Here is a 17,530-nt window from a genome sequence, read left to right on the forward strand (position 1 = left end):
AAAAAAAAGTGAGTGTGACCCCACATCAAGTTCTAGTACAGCATAGGTAGATACCCACTGGAGCACAGAAGCAAGAAGAAGCAAGACTCCAGGGAGTGGGACTCCTGAATTCATGGCTCCACCATGAATTCAGTCTGTTGAATTCAGACTGTTGAAAGACTGGAGACAATGCAACAGGGTTGAGTAAAATCAGCTGAGCTGAGAGTAAGGAAGGATGTGCTGTGTGCTCAGTCATGTCCAACTCTTTGTGACCCCATGGACTGTGGACCTCCAGGCTCCTCTGTTCATGGAATTTTCCAGGCAAGAATACTGGAGTGGGTTGCCATTTCCTCCTTCCTGACCCAGGGATGGAAGGTGCATCTCTTGAGTCTCCTGCATTGGCAGGAGGATTCTTTACCACTAGCGCCACCTGGGGAGCCCTATTAGGGCATAAAGTGAAAAAGAAAGTGAAAGTGAATTCTCTCAGCCTACCAGGCTCCTCTGTCCATGGGATTTTCCAGGCAAGAATACTGGAGTGTGTTGCCATTTCCTTCTCCATGAGGTCTTCCCGACCCAGGTATTGAACCTGGGTCTCCTGCATTGTAGGCAGACGCTTTACTGTCTGAGTCACCAAGGAAGTCCCTATTAGGGCATAAATAGTCATCCAGAAGGGGCTGAAATGGCACAGGTCAAATATTGACTATCCCCAGGTTTTGACATCTCTTGTCCAGCACATTTGCCGGACTGACTCAAGGCCTCATTGGCTGAGGTTGGGCTGGGAGGATCAGGAGAGAGCAAAATTCCCCAGCTTCTTTCTGTTCTGGCTTGATGGGCATTGGTCCTTGGCCAGACCGCACCTCCGGGAGACATGCTTTCCTGGGAAACAGAGGAGGGGGTGCTGAGGAATGTGGAGGAGCACAGAGGCAAATAGCTTCTGCCTGATTTCATGCTTCCTGTTATGTGTGGGTCAGCAAGAACAACAGCCTGCAGGCAGATCCGACCAGGACAGGGACACCCACAGAGTTACCGGGATCGGGGAGTGTGAAAGCTTCCTTAGCTCCGGGGCCTACGCAGAGTTGGGAGAGGCCATGCCAGGTCAGTGACCATGGCACCTGGTGCTGAGATCACCTTTCAAGGTGACCCTTTAAAGCCTGGGGTCATGAAACCAAATTAGGGTGGGACACTGGCGATGCCAGCTCACCAGCCAGGTAGTGGCCCCTGAAGAACGTGCTAAGCAGGATTTTCCTGTATTCCTCATTCCAGCCCTTTCTTGGGGCTTGCTGAGCACTGGTTGGTCTATCTCTGCCTGATTGTTACTTACACAACGTTCTGGAAGTTATTTTAAAACATTTTAGCTTATCTTGGGTTGGCCAAACAGTTTGTTTGGATGATGTTATAGGAAAACCCAAATGAACTTTTCAGTTGACTCAACATGTATTTTTATCGCTACCAAAAAGCTTTTTTGGTAAGTAATAACCATTAAATATTAAATATGTTTAAATTAAATGTTTTCTGAGTGTCTACTGTGTACAGATCACTCACTGTCAAAGAAAAGAAAGATTTTAACCTGCTCACCCACATATATTTTCAATCAACCACATGTGAACGTCTATATCATCCCTCTCTCTGCCCATTATATCCCTTCTCCCCACATGATATAGGCTCCTGGGGAGATTTGAAAAAACTAGCTACTTTGACCAGCCTGAAATTTAAAACAAAATTTTTAATTAAAAAAAGAAAATCAATCTGGACAGGTGTGGGGCTTTTGCAAAGCAAATTCTTATTTTCAGAGATCTCTTTGCTTTTATTTGCCAAGTAGCCCTAAGAATGTCAGGATTCGGAGAGAAACCTAGGGTGGTCTGTAAGCATTTTGGGGAGTCTCTGTATTTTCTAGGAAATCTCAACGGGAGAATCCTTCCTCGGACTGGGGGGAGCTGCTAATATCATAGTCATGTGAAGGTTTTTTCTCCCCAAATTTTCTTCTTCACCCCATCACCACCACTAGCCTTCACCACACACACACACACACACACACACACATACACACACACACACACACACACCTGACAAGAGAGCAGATTTTATTCCTCCTTTGGGGAGGAAATGGCAACCCACTCCAGTATTCTTGCCTGCAGAATTCCATGGATAGAGGAGCCTGGTGGGCTACAGTCCACAGGACTGTAAGAATCAAACCTGTCTTAGCAGCTAAACAACAACAGGCAAAATGACTCATCTACTTATATCTAATCAAATAGAATTGCAGGCAAGGATGTAAGAAAACAACTTAAGAAATGATGCAGCATGTCATGATGACCCAACCAAAATAATCTAAACCGGTCAAGTATGGAAGGCAGACAAGTATTTAAAAAATCAAAGTAGAACCTTGATTTCTGAGGGCTGAATGGCAACTAAAGGAAACAGCTGAGCCTTGGTCTGGTTCGTGGAAGGCGAATAAATAGAAAAGAAAGGCAAAAGAGCCCATATTCAGGCAAGGCTGTAAATTAAGAAAAAGAACTTGAAAGAGGCAGATCAATGCTGTGAACCTGTAGCAAGCACAGGGCAATGCTGAGATGGTGTAAGTTATAGTTTACACAATCTCCACAATCTGTGCATTTCAAAATAAATTAATGAATATAGAAAGGAAAATGAGAATGTGTTGATTCTATTGATATACTGCAATTAAAATCAGTCTCCAAATCTGAAAAAAAAAATCATAGTCAGGCTCATTAGCTTATTAACATTTTGACTTTGAGTAGAAATAATCTTTCAGAGGGAACATGTCATAATACCCCCTATGCACACGTGGGTTCTGCCATTAATTAACTGACTGTCAGCATCTTCCAAAGGATTGCTGCCGCCTGCCTCGGTACAGGCTGTTCTGTTGGAAGAAAGGGGCGGAACCACGGTGTTCCACCACCCAAAACATGTGCTAATGGCGCCCCTATTACAATATCCTCTGAATTGGAAAGGACCAAAAACGCCTCTTGTGTAGAGAATTAATGGGGGTACATGTAAGACTGAGAGTGAAAAAGAGAGGCCTGGGCACAAAGCCCAGAGACGGACAAGCTCCTACATGAATAGCTTTTCCCTAAGCTTTCATCAGAGGTGCGGCAGGTCTCAACTTTATCAACTGTTCACCTTGATGAGATTCTCAAAGGCCCCTCACACAACACAGTCGTGTTCCAGTTGGGAGAGCAAGATTCACCCAGTGGCAACAGGATATCATCCTGATGGTCTGAAGACTAACAAGCGCTTGAAGCAAAACAAAGCAAACAAACAAAACCAATCAACCAAACAAACAAAAAACAAAACTTTAGAGGAGGAAGAGTATAGCTTTCAACACTTACAAATGCAACTGCAAGTTTCTAGACTCCGCATTTCCCAAGAGTTCTGCTGTGAATGCTCTGTTTTGCTCAACCCTGTCTACCGCTGTAAAACAAACATTTCTATGTTGCTGCATACAGTATTTACTAAACATCTCAGAATTATTTACAAAGCATCTCAGAATATGGTCTTCAATCCAGGTAAAGAAAGCAAACCATTTTTTTTTTCATTTATTTTTATTAGTTGGGGGCTAATTACTTTACAACATTGTAGTGGTTTTTGCCATACATTGACATGAATCAGCCATGGATTTACATGTGTTCCCCATTCCGATCCCCCCTCCCGCCTCCCTCCCCATTCCATCCCTCTGGGTCTTCCCAGTGCACCAGCCCTGAGCACTTGTCTCATGCATCCAACCTGGGCTGGTGATCTGTTTCACCCTTGGTAGTATACTTGTTTCAATGCTATTCTCTCAGAACATCCCACCCTCGCCTTCTGCCACAGAGTCCAAAAGTCTGTTCTGTACATCTGTGTCTCTTTTTCTGTTTTGCATATAGGGTTATCGTTACCATCTTTTAAAATTCCATATATAGAAAGCAAACAATTATAATCCATGCTGAGCACTGATCATCCAAAAAGCAGTTAAGTGTGCTTACTGCAATCACTGATGTTGTTTTATGGCCACATAAAAATACAGTGCCTACGTGTTATCTGGCAAAGTTGCCAAGTTGGTGAAAGGTCCTTTATGAGACAATAAAGAATAAATACAATCAGATAAGAACACAGCAATTGCCCCACTGGGTGGTCCAGTATTCCTGAAGTTCTCTTATCTGTTGCCAGCACAACCTCAGCAGGAGAGGGAGGGCTTGGTTGTCCTTCCGCAACTGCATGGCTTGCCCAGTTCTTCATCCCAAGGCGCAAACTCTGTTTTTTATAGGCTCCTTAGCAGAGTGTACACTCCAAACCTTTCAGCATTACTTTGTTGCTAAGAATGACTCTGCTTTTCACAAAACTGTTCAAATTCTTTCAAAATCCACGTATATTTTCTTCTGTTTGTTCAGTTGCTAAGTTGTGTCCAACTATTTGCCACCCCATGGACTGCAGCATGCCACATTTCCCTGTCCTTCACTATCTCCCAGAGTTTGCTCAAACTCATGTCCATTAAGTTGATGATGCTATCTAATCATCTCATCCTCGGATATCTCCTTCTCCTCCTGCCCTCAATCTTTCCCAGCATCAGGGTCTTTTCCAAAGAGTCAGGTCTTCACATCAGGTGTCCAAAGTATCAGAACTTCGGCTTCAGCATCAGTCCTTTCAATGAATACTCAGGGTGGAATATTCAGGGTGAAATCTTTTAGGATTGACTGGTTTGATCTCCTTGCAGTCCAAGGGACTCTCAAGAATCTTGAGTTCTACAAAAAAAACTTGCTATGTAAAATGGTAAGCCAGACAATGAAAAGTTTTAAGTCTTCTCTCTCTCTCTCTCTTTTTTTTTTTTGGTAAGAAACTACATAAGAATATCCTAAAAGGCATTTTTTAGAGCAATAAAGCATACTTGCGGGAGGGAGATTTAGGAGGGAGAGGACATACATATACCTATGGCCAATTCATGTTGCTATTAATACATCAATAGAAACCAACACAATATTGTAAAGCAATTATCTTCCAATTAAAAATAATTTCTTTTTTTAAAAGCATACTTGGAAAACTTTAAAGGAATTTACTCAAGAGGGATAAAATATACAGTCCTAAGAGAATTGAAGATCTCAAATTTGGGGCTTTCACTAGCAGTATTTGAGCTTGAAATACTTTAAGCTCTAGAACTGAGTCTGTCTCACTTTTCTCAGCAATGATCCCAGTACCTAACAAACAGAGGGTCCTATTCAATCTGTATTTGCTTTTAAAAAATGACTGATATATTAGTACATTCATGTGTAATAGCTACATCTATCAGGCCTAGTTGTACATGCATTAAAATATTATGGTTTTCTGGAAGCTTTTAGTTTTTCAGTATTTCCCTCTTCCTTCAAAAATTTTCCTACTACTGTCTTAATATGCTTTATATTTCTTGGTGGTTTCTATTACTATCTGATATTATGTTTTGGTTTATCTGTTTGGTTTTGGCCTGTTTTTCCCCACAAGAAAGTGAGCCCATGGTGGGAATAATTTTGTCTGTTTGTTCAAACATCATGTCCAGTCCTGAAATGGTACCTGGTAGGTATTAGATTTGTGCAAACATAATTGCGATTTTGGACCATGACTTTTAAATCATTATATCTGGCTCAAACACATCTTTATTAATCAAAATAGGGACCATTACAATCAACACATTTTTGCCAACAAGAAACAAGTTTGCTCATTCTTATAGTGTAAAAATCCATGCCTCCGGAACTCTCGGAAAGCATTTTCTGCCTCCTACTGGTTGTGGAAGTGTTTTCCCTGCCTAAAGTTGTTGAGATGCTTGAGGAAGTGGTAGTCAGTTGATGAGAAGTCAGGTGAATATGAAGGATGAGGCAAAACTTCATAGCCCAATTCGTTCAACTTACGAAGTGTTGGTTGTACAACGTTCAGTTGGGCTTTGTTGTGGAGAAGAATTGGGCCCGTTCTGTTGATCAATGCTGGCTTCAGGTGTTGCAGTTTTCACTGCATCTCATCGATTTGCTGAGCATACTTCTCAGATGCATTGGTTTCACCGGGATTCAGAAAGCTATAGTGGATCAGATGGGCAGCAGACCACCAGACAATGACTATGTCCTTTTTTTCGTGCAAGTTTGGCTTTGGGAAGTGCATTGGAGCTTCTTCTCAGCCCAACCACTGAGCTGAGTTGGTCACTGCCAGTTGTCATATAAAATCCATTTTCTTCACATCACAATCCAATAGAGAAATGGTTTGTTGTTGTTGCATAGAATAAGAGAAGATGACACTTCAAAATGACAATTTTTTTGATTTGTGGTCAACTCACAATACACACACTTATGGAGCTTTTTCACCTTTCCAATTTGGTTCATGCCAAATGACTGTAGAATGGTTGATGTTGAGTTCTTCAGCAACGTCTTGTGTAGCTGTAAAAGGATCAGTTTCAATGATGGCTCTCAGATGGTTGTTGTCAACTTCCAATGACCAGCCACTGTTCTCCTCATCATCAAGGCTCTTGTCTCCTTTGCAAAACTTCTTGAACCACTTCTTGATCACTGTATGTTTGTTAGCAGTCCCTGGGTCAAATGTGTTTTTGATGTTGTCAGTTGTCTTTGCTGCTTTACAACCCATTTTGAACTTGAATAAGAAAATCGCTTGAATTACTTTTTGTCTAATATCATTTCCACAGTCTCAAATACATATAAAATACACAGCATGTAATGTCATTAGAAAAAAAAACAAAAAGCAAGAAATGTGCATTAAAATTATATATAGTGAAAGTATTAGCCACTCAGTCATGTCTGACTTTTTATGATCCCATGGACTGCAGCTCACTAGGCTCCTCTAGTCCATGGAATTCTCAATATTGGAGTGGGTAGCCATTCCCACCTCCAGGGGATCTTACCAACCCAGAGATAGAATCTGGGTCTCCCACATTGCAAGCAGATTCTTTACCACCTGAGCCACCAGGGAAGCCCATGATGTATAGCATAACCACATTTACTTAAGAATGTATTCCAATATCAAATGGCAAAGGTCAACAGCGAAAAACCTCAATTACTTTTGCACCAGCCTGATAGTATGCATTGAATAAGCACTTGTTGACTGGTGAGAAAATGGATTTTCATACACATGTTGTCACTGACCCAGTATTTCCCACCAGAGACAGGGAAACAAGGCCAAGTGAAGGGACTCAGAGTCCAGTCAGGATAGCCAGGAGGTCACTGTCCAGCCACCAGCAGGTCACAGATGGCAAATTCTGTGACTTGAGCCTAGCTCCCTTAGTTAGTACCCCTGCCAAAATTCCTTTTGCAATGTGGTTCTTATTACTCTGTGTGTATTCTGACCATTCAAGAACATAAAGACATTAATTTCTAAATTTTACTCATTTATTTTGGGCTATACTGGGTCTTCTTTGCTATGTGAGGGCTTTCACTAGCTGTGGCAAGCTAGGGCTGCCCTCTAGTTGCTTCTTGTTAAGACGGCTTCTCTAGTTACTGCGCATGGGCTCTAGAGCGCCCGGGCTTCAGTAGTTGTGACAAGTGGGCTCAGTTGTCCTGCAGCATGTGGAATCTTCCTGGACCTGATCAAATCCATGTCCCCTGCATTGGCAGGTGGATTCTTAACCACTGGACCAATAGGGAAGTTCAACACATCGATGATTTTTTATTTTAAAATAAAATAATACTAATAAAGTGTTCTATTTCCTTCTGCTCAATAAGCAGGCAGGCCAGAGAAACTCCAGTCTTTCGGACTGACAACTTGTTGCCGTGGTAATGATAACAAGTTTGATTTCTTAGGGAAGGTGAAAAACAATTTTTGGTTGTTCTATTTAGAGAACAGTTTTTGTTTTTTATTTTTCCACTTATTTGGGTACAGAAAAAAAGAGGCTCTCTTACCCGTTAAAAATGTAGTGATCAATCATTATAATTGTTTGATGTTTAATTTTCTGACAAAGACTTCAGACAATGTAATATTTCTCAGCAAGTGGAAGATACAGCATCATCTTTATTCTGTGTGATCAGCTTTATTTCCATTTTACAGATGAGTAAAGAGAAGCATCACAATACAGGTAATCTATCTCAGCTCAAAATGAAAATGACTGACCCAAATGATTAGAATTGTAAGCAAAGTAGATCCAGTTAGAATCCAAAGATGATATTAAAACTCGGAAAATGTTCTCCTTTTCTTCTTCTCCATTTGGTTTGGTTTTCCAGTGACTCTATAAAATAGGGAGATTTAACACAGACACCTATTGGTGACATGAATGACAAATGGAGAGTTGGAAGCGACTGAAGAGAGGATGAACATTCATCCGTGATTGAGGTAAATTGGATTATTTTAGACTAGATACTGTTTTGGGAAGCTATGTATAAAGCTTTTATGGCGGGGTGGCGGGGTGGGTGGCAGGGGCAGTTTCTGGAACATATTCTGTACTCCAAGATGAAGAGGTATGCTAATGAGTGGTTTTTATTCAATATATGTATGATGTAGGACATAGCACAAAAGAATACTAAAATTGCTTTTTTAAACTATTTATTTATTTGGCTGCATCAGGTCTTCGTTGCAGCAGGCAGGAATCTTTCCTTGAGGTGTGCAGGCTCAGGGGCTGCATCCCAGGATTTAGTTCCTCTGTGGCAAGTGAGATCTTAGTTCCCCAACCAGGGATCGAACCAGGGTCCCTTGTGCTGCAGAGCAGATTCTCTACCACCGGATGGTCAGGGAAGTCCCCATAAAACTGCTTTTTTAGTGAATGAATTTGAATAATACTGACTTTTATTATCACAACCTAATACTTATGATTTTTCTTTTTTCAGGTTCAATCTGCTTTTCCTGATATGTTTTATAGTTTTTGGGGGTATTGATCATGCCTTCTTCTTTATTTGTAGGAAATAGTTAAGAAATGCTTCTCACTTTATCACTTTCTCTAATAAATATGAAAGTAATCAAAATGTTTCATTTTTCTTGAAAAAGAATGTTTATTGAAAGACTATCAGTTCCACTCCGAAAATAATACATGTTCATTTTAGAGAAAGGGGAAATAACACAAAGTAAAATTAAAATTTGTTATTTTCCAACCTGGAAATAGCTTACACTAATAATATTTAGTAAATTTAATTTACTTATTTCTTCTTGATGTATATAAAATATGCCTTTTAAAAAAACCTTAACCATGATTGCCATCTTGCTTTGTATCCAGCTTCACTCATTTGACAAAAGTTAATGAGGTACATTTAGGTACAATTAGCACAGTATAAAAGCAAGGAAGGAAAGTAGAACACCCTATATTTTAAATTAGAATGAACATGTGTGATGTTCTTTCTAAAATGTATTTTTAAAACCACTCAGCTATTATTAAGTTCTAATGCAATAATCAGAAATGCCTGAAGCCCTGCTCTGAAGTACAAAAAGGATCTTCAGGTGTTGGTATGCATTTTCATATTCTATCCTGCTCTTCTTCCCACTTCAATTGCAGCTTGTCCTCTGCCAAGGAGGCCCATGTACAAGGAAGTGGCACAGAGCGGCTCAACTCCTCCCATCACTTCCTTTCATCCCAAGACACAGCTGTCTGCTGTAACTCCAGTAAGACGCTGCTTCTCAGCTTCTTTCAGTCCTTCAATGCATCCCAGTACAGAACTCCCATCAGAATAACGAACATCGCCAATGCAACAGCTCTCTCTCGTATAGCCACATCTTCTCTTTCACTGTATTAGTTTTCAGGACTCATTTCATTGCCTGCTTTTTTGACTTGGCTTATTTATTTGTTCTATATTTACAGCAACAGCTTTGATATGCTTTAATATAATGAAATGATTGAATCATTCCGTATAAGCTATTTTTAAAAATCTTCAGTTCAAAAAAAAAAAAAAAAATCTTCAGTTCATAATAGAAGGTAACATTTTATTGCATTACTTTATTTCTAAAAAAAAAAAAATTCAGTTTTCCAACAAATCAATAATAGTAATAAATTAAATAGGGACTTCCCTGGTGGCCCAGTGGTTAAGAATCCACCTTCCAATTCCCTGGTTAGGGAACTAAGATACCACATGCTGTGGGGCAACTAAGCCTGTCGGCTGAAACTACTGAGCCTCTGCACCACCACTAGGAAAGAAGCCTCCATGCTCAGCAAAGGATACTCTGCAGGCAGCTAAGACCCACTGCAGCCAAAATAAATAAATAAAATTTTTAAAAAAGGAATAGAAGTTAGTGGCTTAAAAATAAAAGAGCTGGTTTTTGTTGTTGTTGTTGTCGTTCTTAGCACTTTTTAATTTCATATCAATTTAGCATATGAAACAGAAAGTGAAACATTTGATTTTATTGTTGGTTTACCAACCATCCATGCATGCCTGGTACTACCCCAGGTGGTTTCAGAGGCATGGAAAGCCACACATCCTGGGGAAACTCCCCAGTCCCAGACAAACCAGGAAGGCTGGTCATCCTGAGTCTTGTTCCGTAAGATACATTGTATTTATCAGCCTACAGACGTTCATGATGCTGGAGGTATTTTCTAGGGAGTGAAAAATAGTTTAAACAAATCAAACTTTTACCCATATTATAGTCCAATTCCTGCCAAGCATAACAGCAGACAATTGTGATCATTCTGGGAGATGTTTTCAGCCTTCTACATATCTTAACAAGAATATGTGATCTGGAAGGTGAAAGTTGCTCAGTTGAGTCCGACTCTTTGTGATCCCCTGGACTATACAGTCCATGAACTTATCCAGGCCAGAATACTGGAGTGGGTAGCCTTTCCCTTCTCCAGGGGATCTTCCCAACCCAGGGATCCAACCCAGGTCTCCGGCACGCCAGGCAGATTCTTTACCAGCTGAGCCACCAGGGACGCCCAAGAATACTGGAGTGGGTAGCCTATCCCTTCTCCAGCAGATCTTCCCCACTCAGAAATTCAACCGGGGTCTCCTTCATTTCAGGTGGATTCTTCACCAGCTGAGCTACCAGGGAAGCCCATACTGTTTGTTAATTGCCCAAAAGTTCATATGTTGATGCATGCATACAACAATGATTCGATAAAATTGCACCGATTCCATTTTCCACTGTCCTCTTGTTTCTGGTGACTGTTAGTTCTACTAAACAGAACCAAAACCCCAACAGTTCCACATTTTATGTCTTTCAGATGTGACGTCTTCCCCCAAATCTTTAGCACTGGAGTCTCTAGTAAAGCTTTAACATTTCCTATAGTTCTCCAAAGCTGCTTCTCTGCACCAATGCGAGGCATCCAACAGGAGGCCTGAGAAAGAGCACTGTATTTGGTGGAGCCACACCTGTGAACATCTGCCATTCTTCTGCCTATCGGTGGAAAACAACGTACCCCTGGAAGGCTCCTTCTCTCTCACTTCTTTAGCAGATTTTGCTAGCAATCTGTTCACTGATCTGGGTTCTCTATTTCTAACAGAGTGCAATATGGACGCTGCCCCTTAATTCATCCTGGGGTTGAAGACTTTGAGTCACATACTTGTCAACATCTTGATGTGTAATCATATGTTGTTAATATGAAAATTCATTACTGTTCTCATGCAGGGCACAGAAACATTTCATAACAGCAGGGAAAAGGGGTTTATGAATTATGAAAAAAAATACTGAGATTTCTTTCTCTGCTTGTACTAGTTTATAACTTGCACCCAGGAAACTCCAGTGCTAATGCTCATTGCTTGAGCATCTGGAAAATGCACTCTCACTGATTTTGGTAACTTCACCCATATCCTATAATGCATGGCAGTTTCAAAACTCCAAATTTAATTTCATTCGTAGATTTGGAAGGCACTGTGACAGTTTTTATCCTGATAAAAATATCAAAGACCAAGTTTTTTTAAAACTTACTAGATACAGTTTTGAATTTAAATAGAGACCATGATTTGAGTGGTGACTAACATAATTACTGTGGGACCATATTTTATTTTTAGAAAATACTTCAAGAGAAAACCAAAGACACTTTGGAATTAATTAGGTACCACAGATTAAAGAGGTGTAATTTTAATGCATCAATCTAAAGAAGATAAACGGAACGTTGTTTTGAAATATTATTTTTAAAAATGTAGAACTCTCAAAGAAAAACTGTCAGAGACACATTGTAAATAATTAGATTCCTTAAAATCTGTCAGTTTATAAATATTATGTGAGGATTATGTTGGCTTCATATGGTTCTTTGAGGATTTGAATTTTCTCTGTAATATTGGTGGTAGATTCATAAATAAGGATTATATATCATATCAAGTTGTAACAAGAAAGGCAATGTGGCCTCATATTTCATCTTTTGGACTTTTCTAATCAGTTAAATACAGGTATAAGATTTAGTTCTGCCTCTTACTAACTGGGCCACTTTGGACAAATTACCAAATCTCTTTAAGCCTTGGTATTTCACATCTGTAAAACGGGGCTGCTCTCATGAGAATTAGATGAAATAATGTACAAAAAGCACGTAACACAATGCCTGGCATCTATTAAGCACTCAGTAAATGATAGACACTGTTACTAGGTTCATTAATCATCAGAGATACTGGGATGCACAAGGAAAGCAACACTTTGTCTCTCCCAAGAATGTCCTCCTCAACTTATGATGGAGGACAGCCCAACCAGAGTTCCAGGAACATACCAAATGTATTTTTATCCAAGAAACCTTCCCTGATTCCCTCAGATATATATGAACATTAACTCTTTTACATATCCTTATCAGTAGCCTAAAGTAAAATCCCCAAATACACAGAGGCATTGATATTTATAGTTCTTTGTGTTCTTACCACTTTGTGGGTAGGGGTTCTGTTTTCCTCATCTTAGTGTTCCTCATCCTCTAAGCTCCTAATGTCTAAGAGAGATGAATGTAGACAACTAGAAGTCCAAGTAGCATAAATGTGCAGAGAAAGTAGCGTAAACAAAGCTGTCAATGTTCAGAGGAGGGAGGTGATAAGAAAATATCTGTCTGGAGGAAGTCACTTTTAAGTGGGACAAAAAGGCTTAAGAGAATTTCAAAGAAGAAAAATAGAGAGAACGCAACTTGATGAAGAAACAAGTGAACCACAAAGAGTAAGTCAGTTTGATCGAAGCAAGTTGAGTATGTGATGGGCAGGAGGTCATCCCCAAAGAGAGATGCAGTCTGATTGCAGAAAACCCTAAAGGGCAAGCAAAGGAGGCTGCATCTTGTTTTGGGGTCAATGAGGAGTTGTCAAAGCTTGGGGACCAGGAAGTGACAGAGAAGAGATGCCAGCTGCTCACATTGTGACCTTCCAACTCTGTACTCATTAACACTTGCAGAAACTTGCTAAGTATCTTCAAATTATCTGTCCCATTTCTGTGTCTTCAAGACACAGTTATGCTGCATACTAAGTCTTGAAAGTATGTAGAGCTAGCAGTCAACCACAGCTCTTGTTTCTGCAATAGAAAGTAAATTTCTGTTTTGTTTAAGAGCAGAGGTTTGGGAGGTAAAATGTCATGGATTCAAATCTTAGCTCTGTCAGTTATGAAAGAATGATGTCAAGAAATTACTTAACCACTCGAAGGCATAGTTTCCTCACCTCTAGATTAAGTAGTTATATTAACTCACAGAAGTTAAATGCCACACAGGTAAAGAACTTAAGAGAGACTGCAGAAACTGCTCATATGACTCTATGATTCATCACTCCTCTATCTCATCTCTCTGGTTCTTTAAATCCCTGGTTTTCTTTGGCTCCCAGCTTTTGACGCTATTTCCAGTTCCCCATCATGTTTGACAATATCATAGGGCTCCCTCCTCCAGTATCAGGGACATTGCAAGTATCCACTTCAAAGGGCTTAAGCCTAACAGTATAATAAAGGGACTGTTTACAGAGATAAGGACTGGGTTGAGAAGCAAAGGATGGTGGAACACCAATGAAGGAGAAATCACAATCACTTTTAAAGTAGAAGAAAGACTAAAAAAACTAAAAATAGAGCTAACTTATGATCCAGCAATTCCACTCCTGGGCATATATCTGGAGAAAATCATAATTCAAAAAGATACATGCACCCCAGTGTTCACTGCAGCACTGTTTATAATAACCAGGCCATGGAAGCAACCCAAATATCCATCAACAGAAGGATGACAAAGATGATTTGGCATATCTTTATATAAAGAAGATATATATATATATATATCATATTATATTGTATATTATAGATGGTGTGTGTGTATGTGTTAGTTGCTCAGTTGTGTCTGATTCTTCATGACTCCATGGACTGTAACCAACCAGGTTCCTCTGTCCATGGAAATCTCCAGGTAAGAATACTGGAGTGGGTTGCTACTCCCTTCCCCAGGGGATCTTCCCAACCTAGGGATTGAACCCCTGTCTCCCGCATTGCAGGCAGATACTTTACTGTCTGAGCCACCAGGGAAACCCAAATACATACACCCATATAATGGAATATTAATAAAGGTCCATCTAGTCAAAGCTATGGTTTTTCTAATAGTCATGTACAGATGTGAGAGTTGGACTATAAGGAAAGCTGAGCACTGAAGAATTGATGCTTTTGAACTGTGTTGTTGGAGAAGACTCTTGAGAGTCTCTTGGACAGCAAGGAGATCCAATCAGTCCATCCTAAAGGAAATCAATCCTGAATATTCATTGGAAGGACTGACACTGAAGCTGAAACTCCAATCCTTTGGCCACCTGATGCTAAGAATTGACTCATTGGAAAAGACTCTGATGCTGGGAAAGATTGAAGGTGGGAGGAGAAGGGGACGAAAGAGGATGAGATGGTTGGATGGCATCACCAACTCAATAGACATAAGTTTGAGTAAGCTCCGGAAGTTTTTGATGGACAGGGAAGCCTGGTGTGCTGCAGTTCATGGTGTTGTAAAGAGTTGGACACAATTGAGCAACTGAACTGAACTGGATTTCCCAGGTGGTGCTAGGGGTAAAGAACCCACATGACAATGCAGGAGACATAAGAGATGTGGGTTCGAGCCTTGGGTCCAGAAGATTCCCTGGAGGGGGGCAGTGGCAACCCACTCCAGTATTCTTGCCTGGAGAATCCCACAGACAGAAGATCCTGGCGTTCACACAGAGACAGACAGGACTGAGGTGACTTAGCATACAATGGAATATTACTCAGGCATAAAAAAGAATGACATAATTCCATTTGCAGCAGTATGGATGGATCTCGAGATTGTTAGTGAAGTAAGTCAGACAGAGAAAGATAAATATACAGTATCACTTATATGTGGAATCTAAAAAAAAAAACTTGGTACAAAAGAACATATTTACAAAACACAAATAGAGCCACAGACATGGAAAACAACTTTATGGTTAGCAGGGAGTTAAGGGAGGGAGAGGAAAGAATTGGGAGATCGGGATTGACACATAAACACTGCTATATATAAAATAAGGCCCTACTGTACAGCACAGGGACCTCTGATCAGTACTCTGTGATGACCTATATGGGAAGAGCATCTAAAAGGAGAGGATACATGTATATGTCAAACTGATTCACTCTGTTGCAAGGCAAAAACTACCACCACATTGTAAATCAGCTACTGTGTTCAGTCGCTCATTCGTGTCCGACTCTTTGTGACCCCGTGGACTGCAGCATGCCCGGCTTCCCTGTCCTTCACCATCTCCTGGAGTTTGCACAAAATCAACTATACTCCAATAAAAAGCAATCAAAAAATGAAACACATGGCAAATCTTAAAACAATTTTTTAATTAAAAAAAAAAACACGTAGAAGAGGGACAAAGGTGTTGCGGCCTGAGGGGACTCCAGAACAACAGTGGGGCAGGGAGGGAGCAGTGTGTGTGCAAGAGAATCACCCAACCTCTTTCCCTTCTTTCCCTCCAATGCCTTGCCAGTGCCTTCCACTGGCTGAACCCAGTTCAGAGCAAAACAGTAACAGAACCAGGTGATACAGTCGACAGAGGCTGGTTTTCTGGGACACAAGCAAGGCAGAGATCAGAAAACAGATGGTGCAATGGGGCCAGGGCAAAATGTGTTATTGTTTTCTGAATAAGGGGTATAAGTATGAAAGGAATGGAAACATCTGAATGGAAAGGTACCACTGTCTCCATGACAGATGGAGGAACGGAAGCTCAGAGAGATAATCCTGCCGAGGTCGTCAGGCCGAAAAAGGGACCGATTTGGAGCCCTTAATGGAGCTTCTGGTCTACCTTGCTTCCCACTGCACTGCATGGCTCCACTCAGAGTGACGGTGAAATGATCCTAGTCTCCCCTAAGCAGTTTCTGCCCTGAGATAAACCAAGGGTGTGAAACCTTGTTACTTACCCCTCCTGCATTTTCCCACATTCTTGGTCTGAATCCATTCACTGTGGTTTTCCAAACAATCTTTCAGAGAGGGGTTTCTTAAATTGCCAATAACTTTGAAAGGTATTGACAGTAGGAAATTAGATTCTCTCCTTTTTGGGGAGAAGGAAGATTAGATCTAAGATATAAAGACATCTGAAAGAAAGAAAAACAAAGAGATAGAAAAGGAAGGAAAGAAAGAAAGGAAGGAAGGAAGGGAAGAAAAAGGGAGAGGGGGGCAGGAAGAGGGACTGGGAGAGAAAGAATCTCAGCATAAACAGTTTAGGTAGCATGATTGGTAACAACTAAAAACTGGAGACCAACCAAATGCCTGTCCACAACTGAAGAATGTAAAAACAAATTGTGGAAATCCACATAATGAAATATAACACAGGGAGGGAACTAAAACTGCACTCAACAAAGGGAATGAAATTCAAAGACGTAGTATTGAAAGGAGGAAGCCAGAGACCATTTGTACGATTTCAAAAGCAGGCAAAAATAACCTATGGTGTTAGAAGATAGGATCGTGGTTATTTTAGCGTCTAGGAAATGCAAAGGGGTTTCTGTGTTGTTAATCATTTTCTGGGTTTTGTCTATTTGCTTGTTTTTGTATATTTGTTTGATCTGGGTGGTGGTTGTAGAGGTGTATTCATTTTGTGAAAGTTCATTGAGCTGCCCCTTAGATCTGTGTCCTTTTCTATATGCACAGACACACAATTTCAGGTAGCCAGTTGCATTAGTCACTTATGAAGCTGTAAAAATCAATCTTTCAAAATTTCTGTGGCTTTCAACACAAACAGTTTTCTCTTTGTGGTATGCACAGTTCTAAGACTGTCGCCATGGTCTGTATCCCTTGGTGTTACTCCTGTGATGATGTTACCTTACATGGCAAAGGGATTCTGCAGGTCCCGCTGGGCCCCTTGCCCTCTGGTCCAGCCCCCATGTGTGCACCTGTCTGCCTGTCCTGTCCTGGCACGGGCTCTTCCTGCCCAGCTCCTTCCCACGCTGCCCAGGGTCCCCAGGAGCGCCACGGGGACCCCCTTATGGAGCCAGCAGTGCACAGGCTCAAGTCCTGCTATCTTCCTCGGCACCTCCTCTTTATGAATCAGTTGACTTGAAGATAAGATTATCAAGGCAGACCTAACCTAATTGTTGCTCTTCTTCAGTTGCTCAGTCGTGTCCGACTCTTTGCAACATTATGGACTGCAGTGCGCCAGGCTTCCCTGTCCTTCACCATCTCCTGGAGCTTGCTCAAATCATGTCCATTGGGTCTGTGATGCCATCTAACCATTTTGTTCTCTGTCATCCCCTTCTCCTTCCGCCTTCAATC

At 40.9% G+C, this 17,530-nt stretch overlaps 1 protein-coding gene and 1 pseudogene across 1 annotated transcript in view; both read right to left on the minus strand.

The window, feature by feature from the left end:
* Positions 1–17,530, minus strand: part of LMNTD1 (lamin tail domain containing 1) — a 169,563-nt gene that overhangs the window by 148,165 nt on the left and 3,868 nt on the right. The gene's annotated exons all lie outside the window — the stretch shown is intronic.
* Positions 4,726–17,530, minus strand: part of LOC122423151 — a 323,733-nt pseudogene continuing 310,928 nt past the window's right edge.

This window comes from Cervus canadensis, chromosome 21, assembly GCF_019320065.1.
Source record: "Cervus canadensis isolate Bull #8, Minnesota chromosome 21, ASM1932006v1, whole genome shotgun sequence".
Classification (NCBI taxonomy): domain Eukaryota; kingdom Metazoa; phylum Chordata; class Mammalia; order Artiodactyla; family Cervidae; genus Cervus; species Cervus canadensis.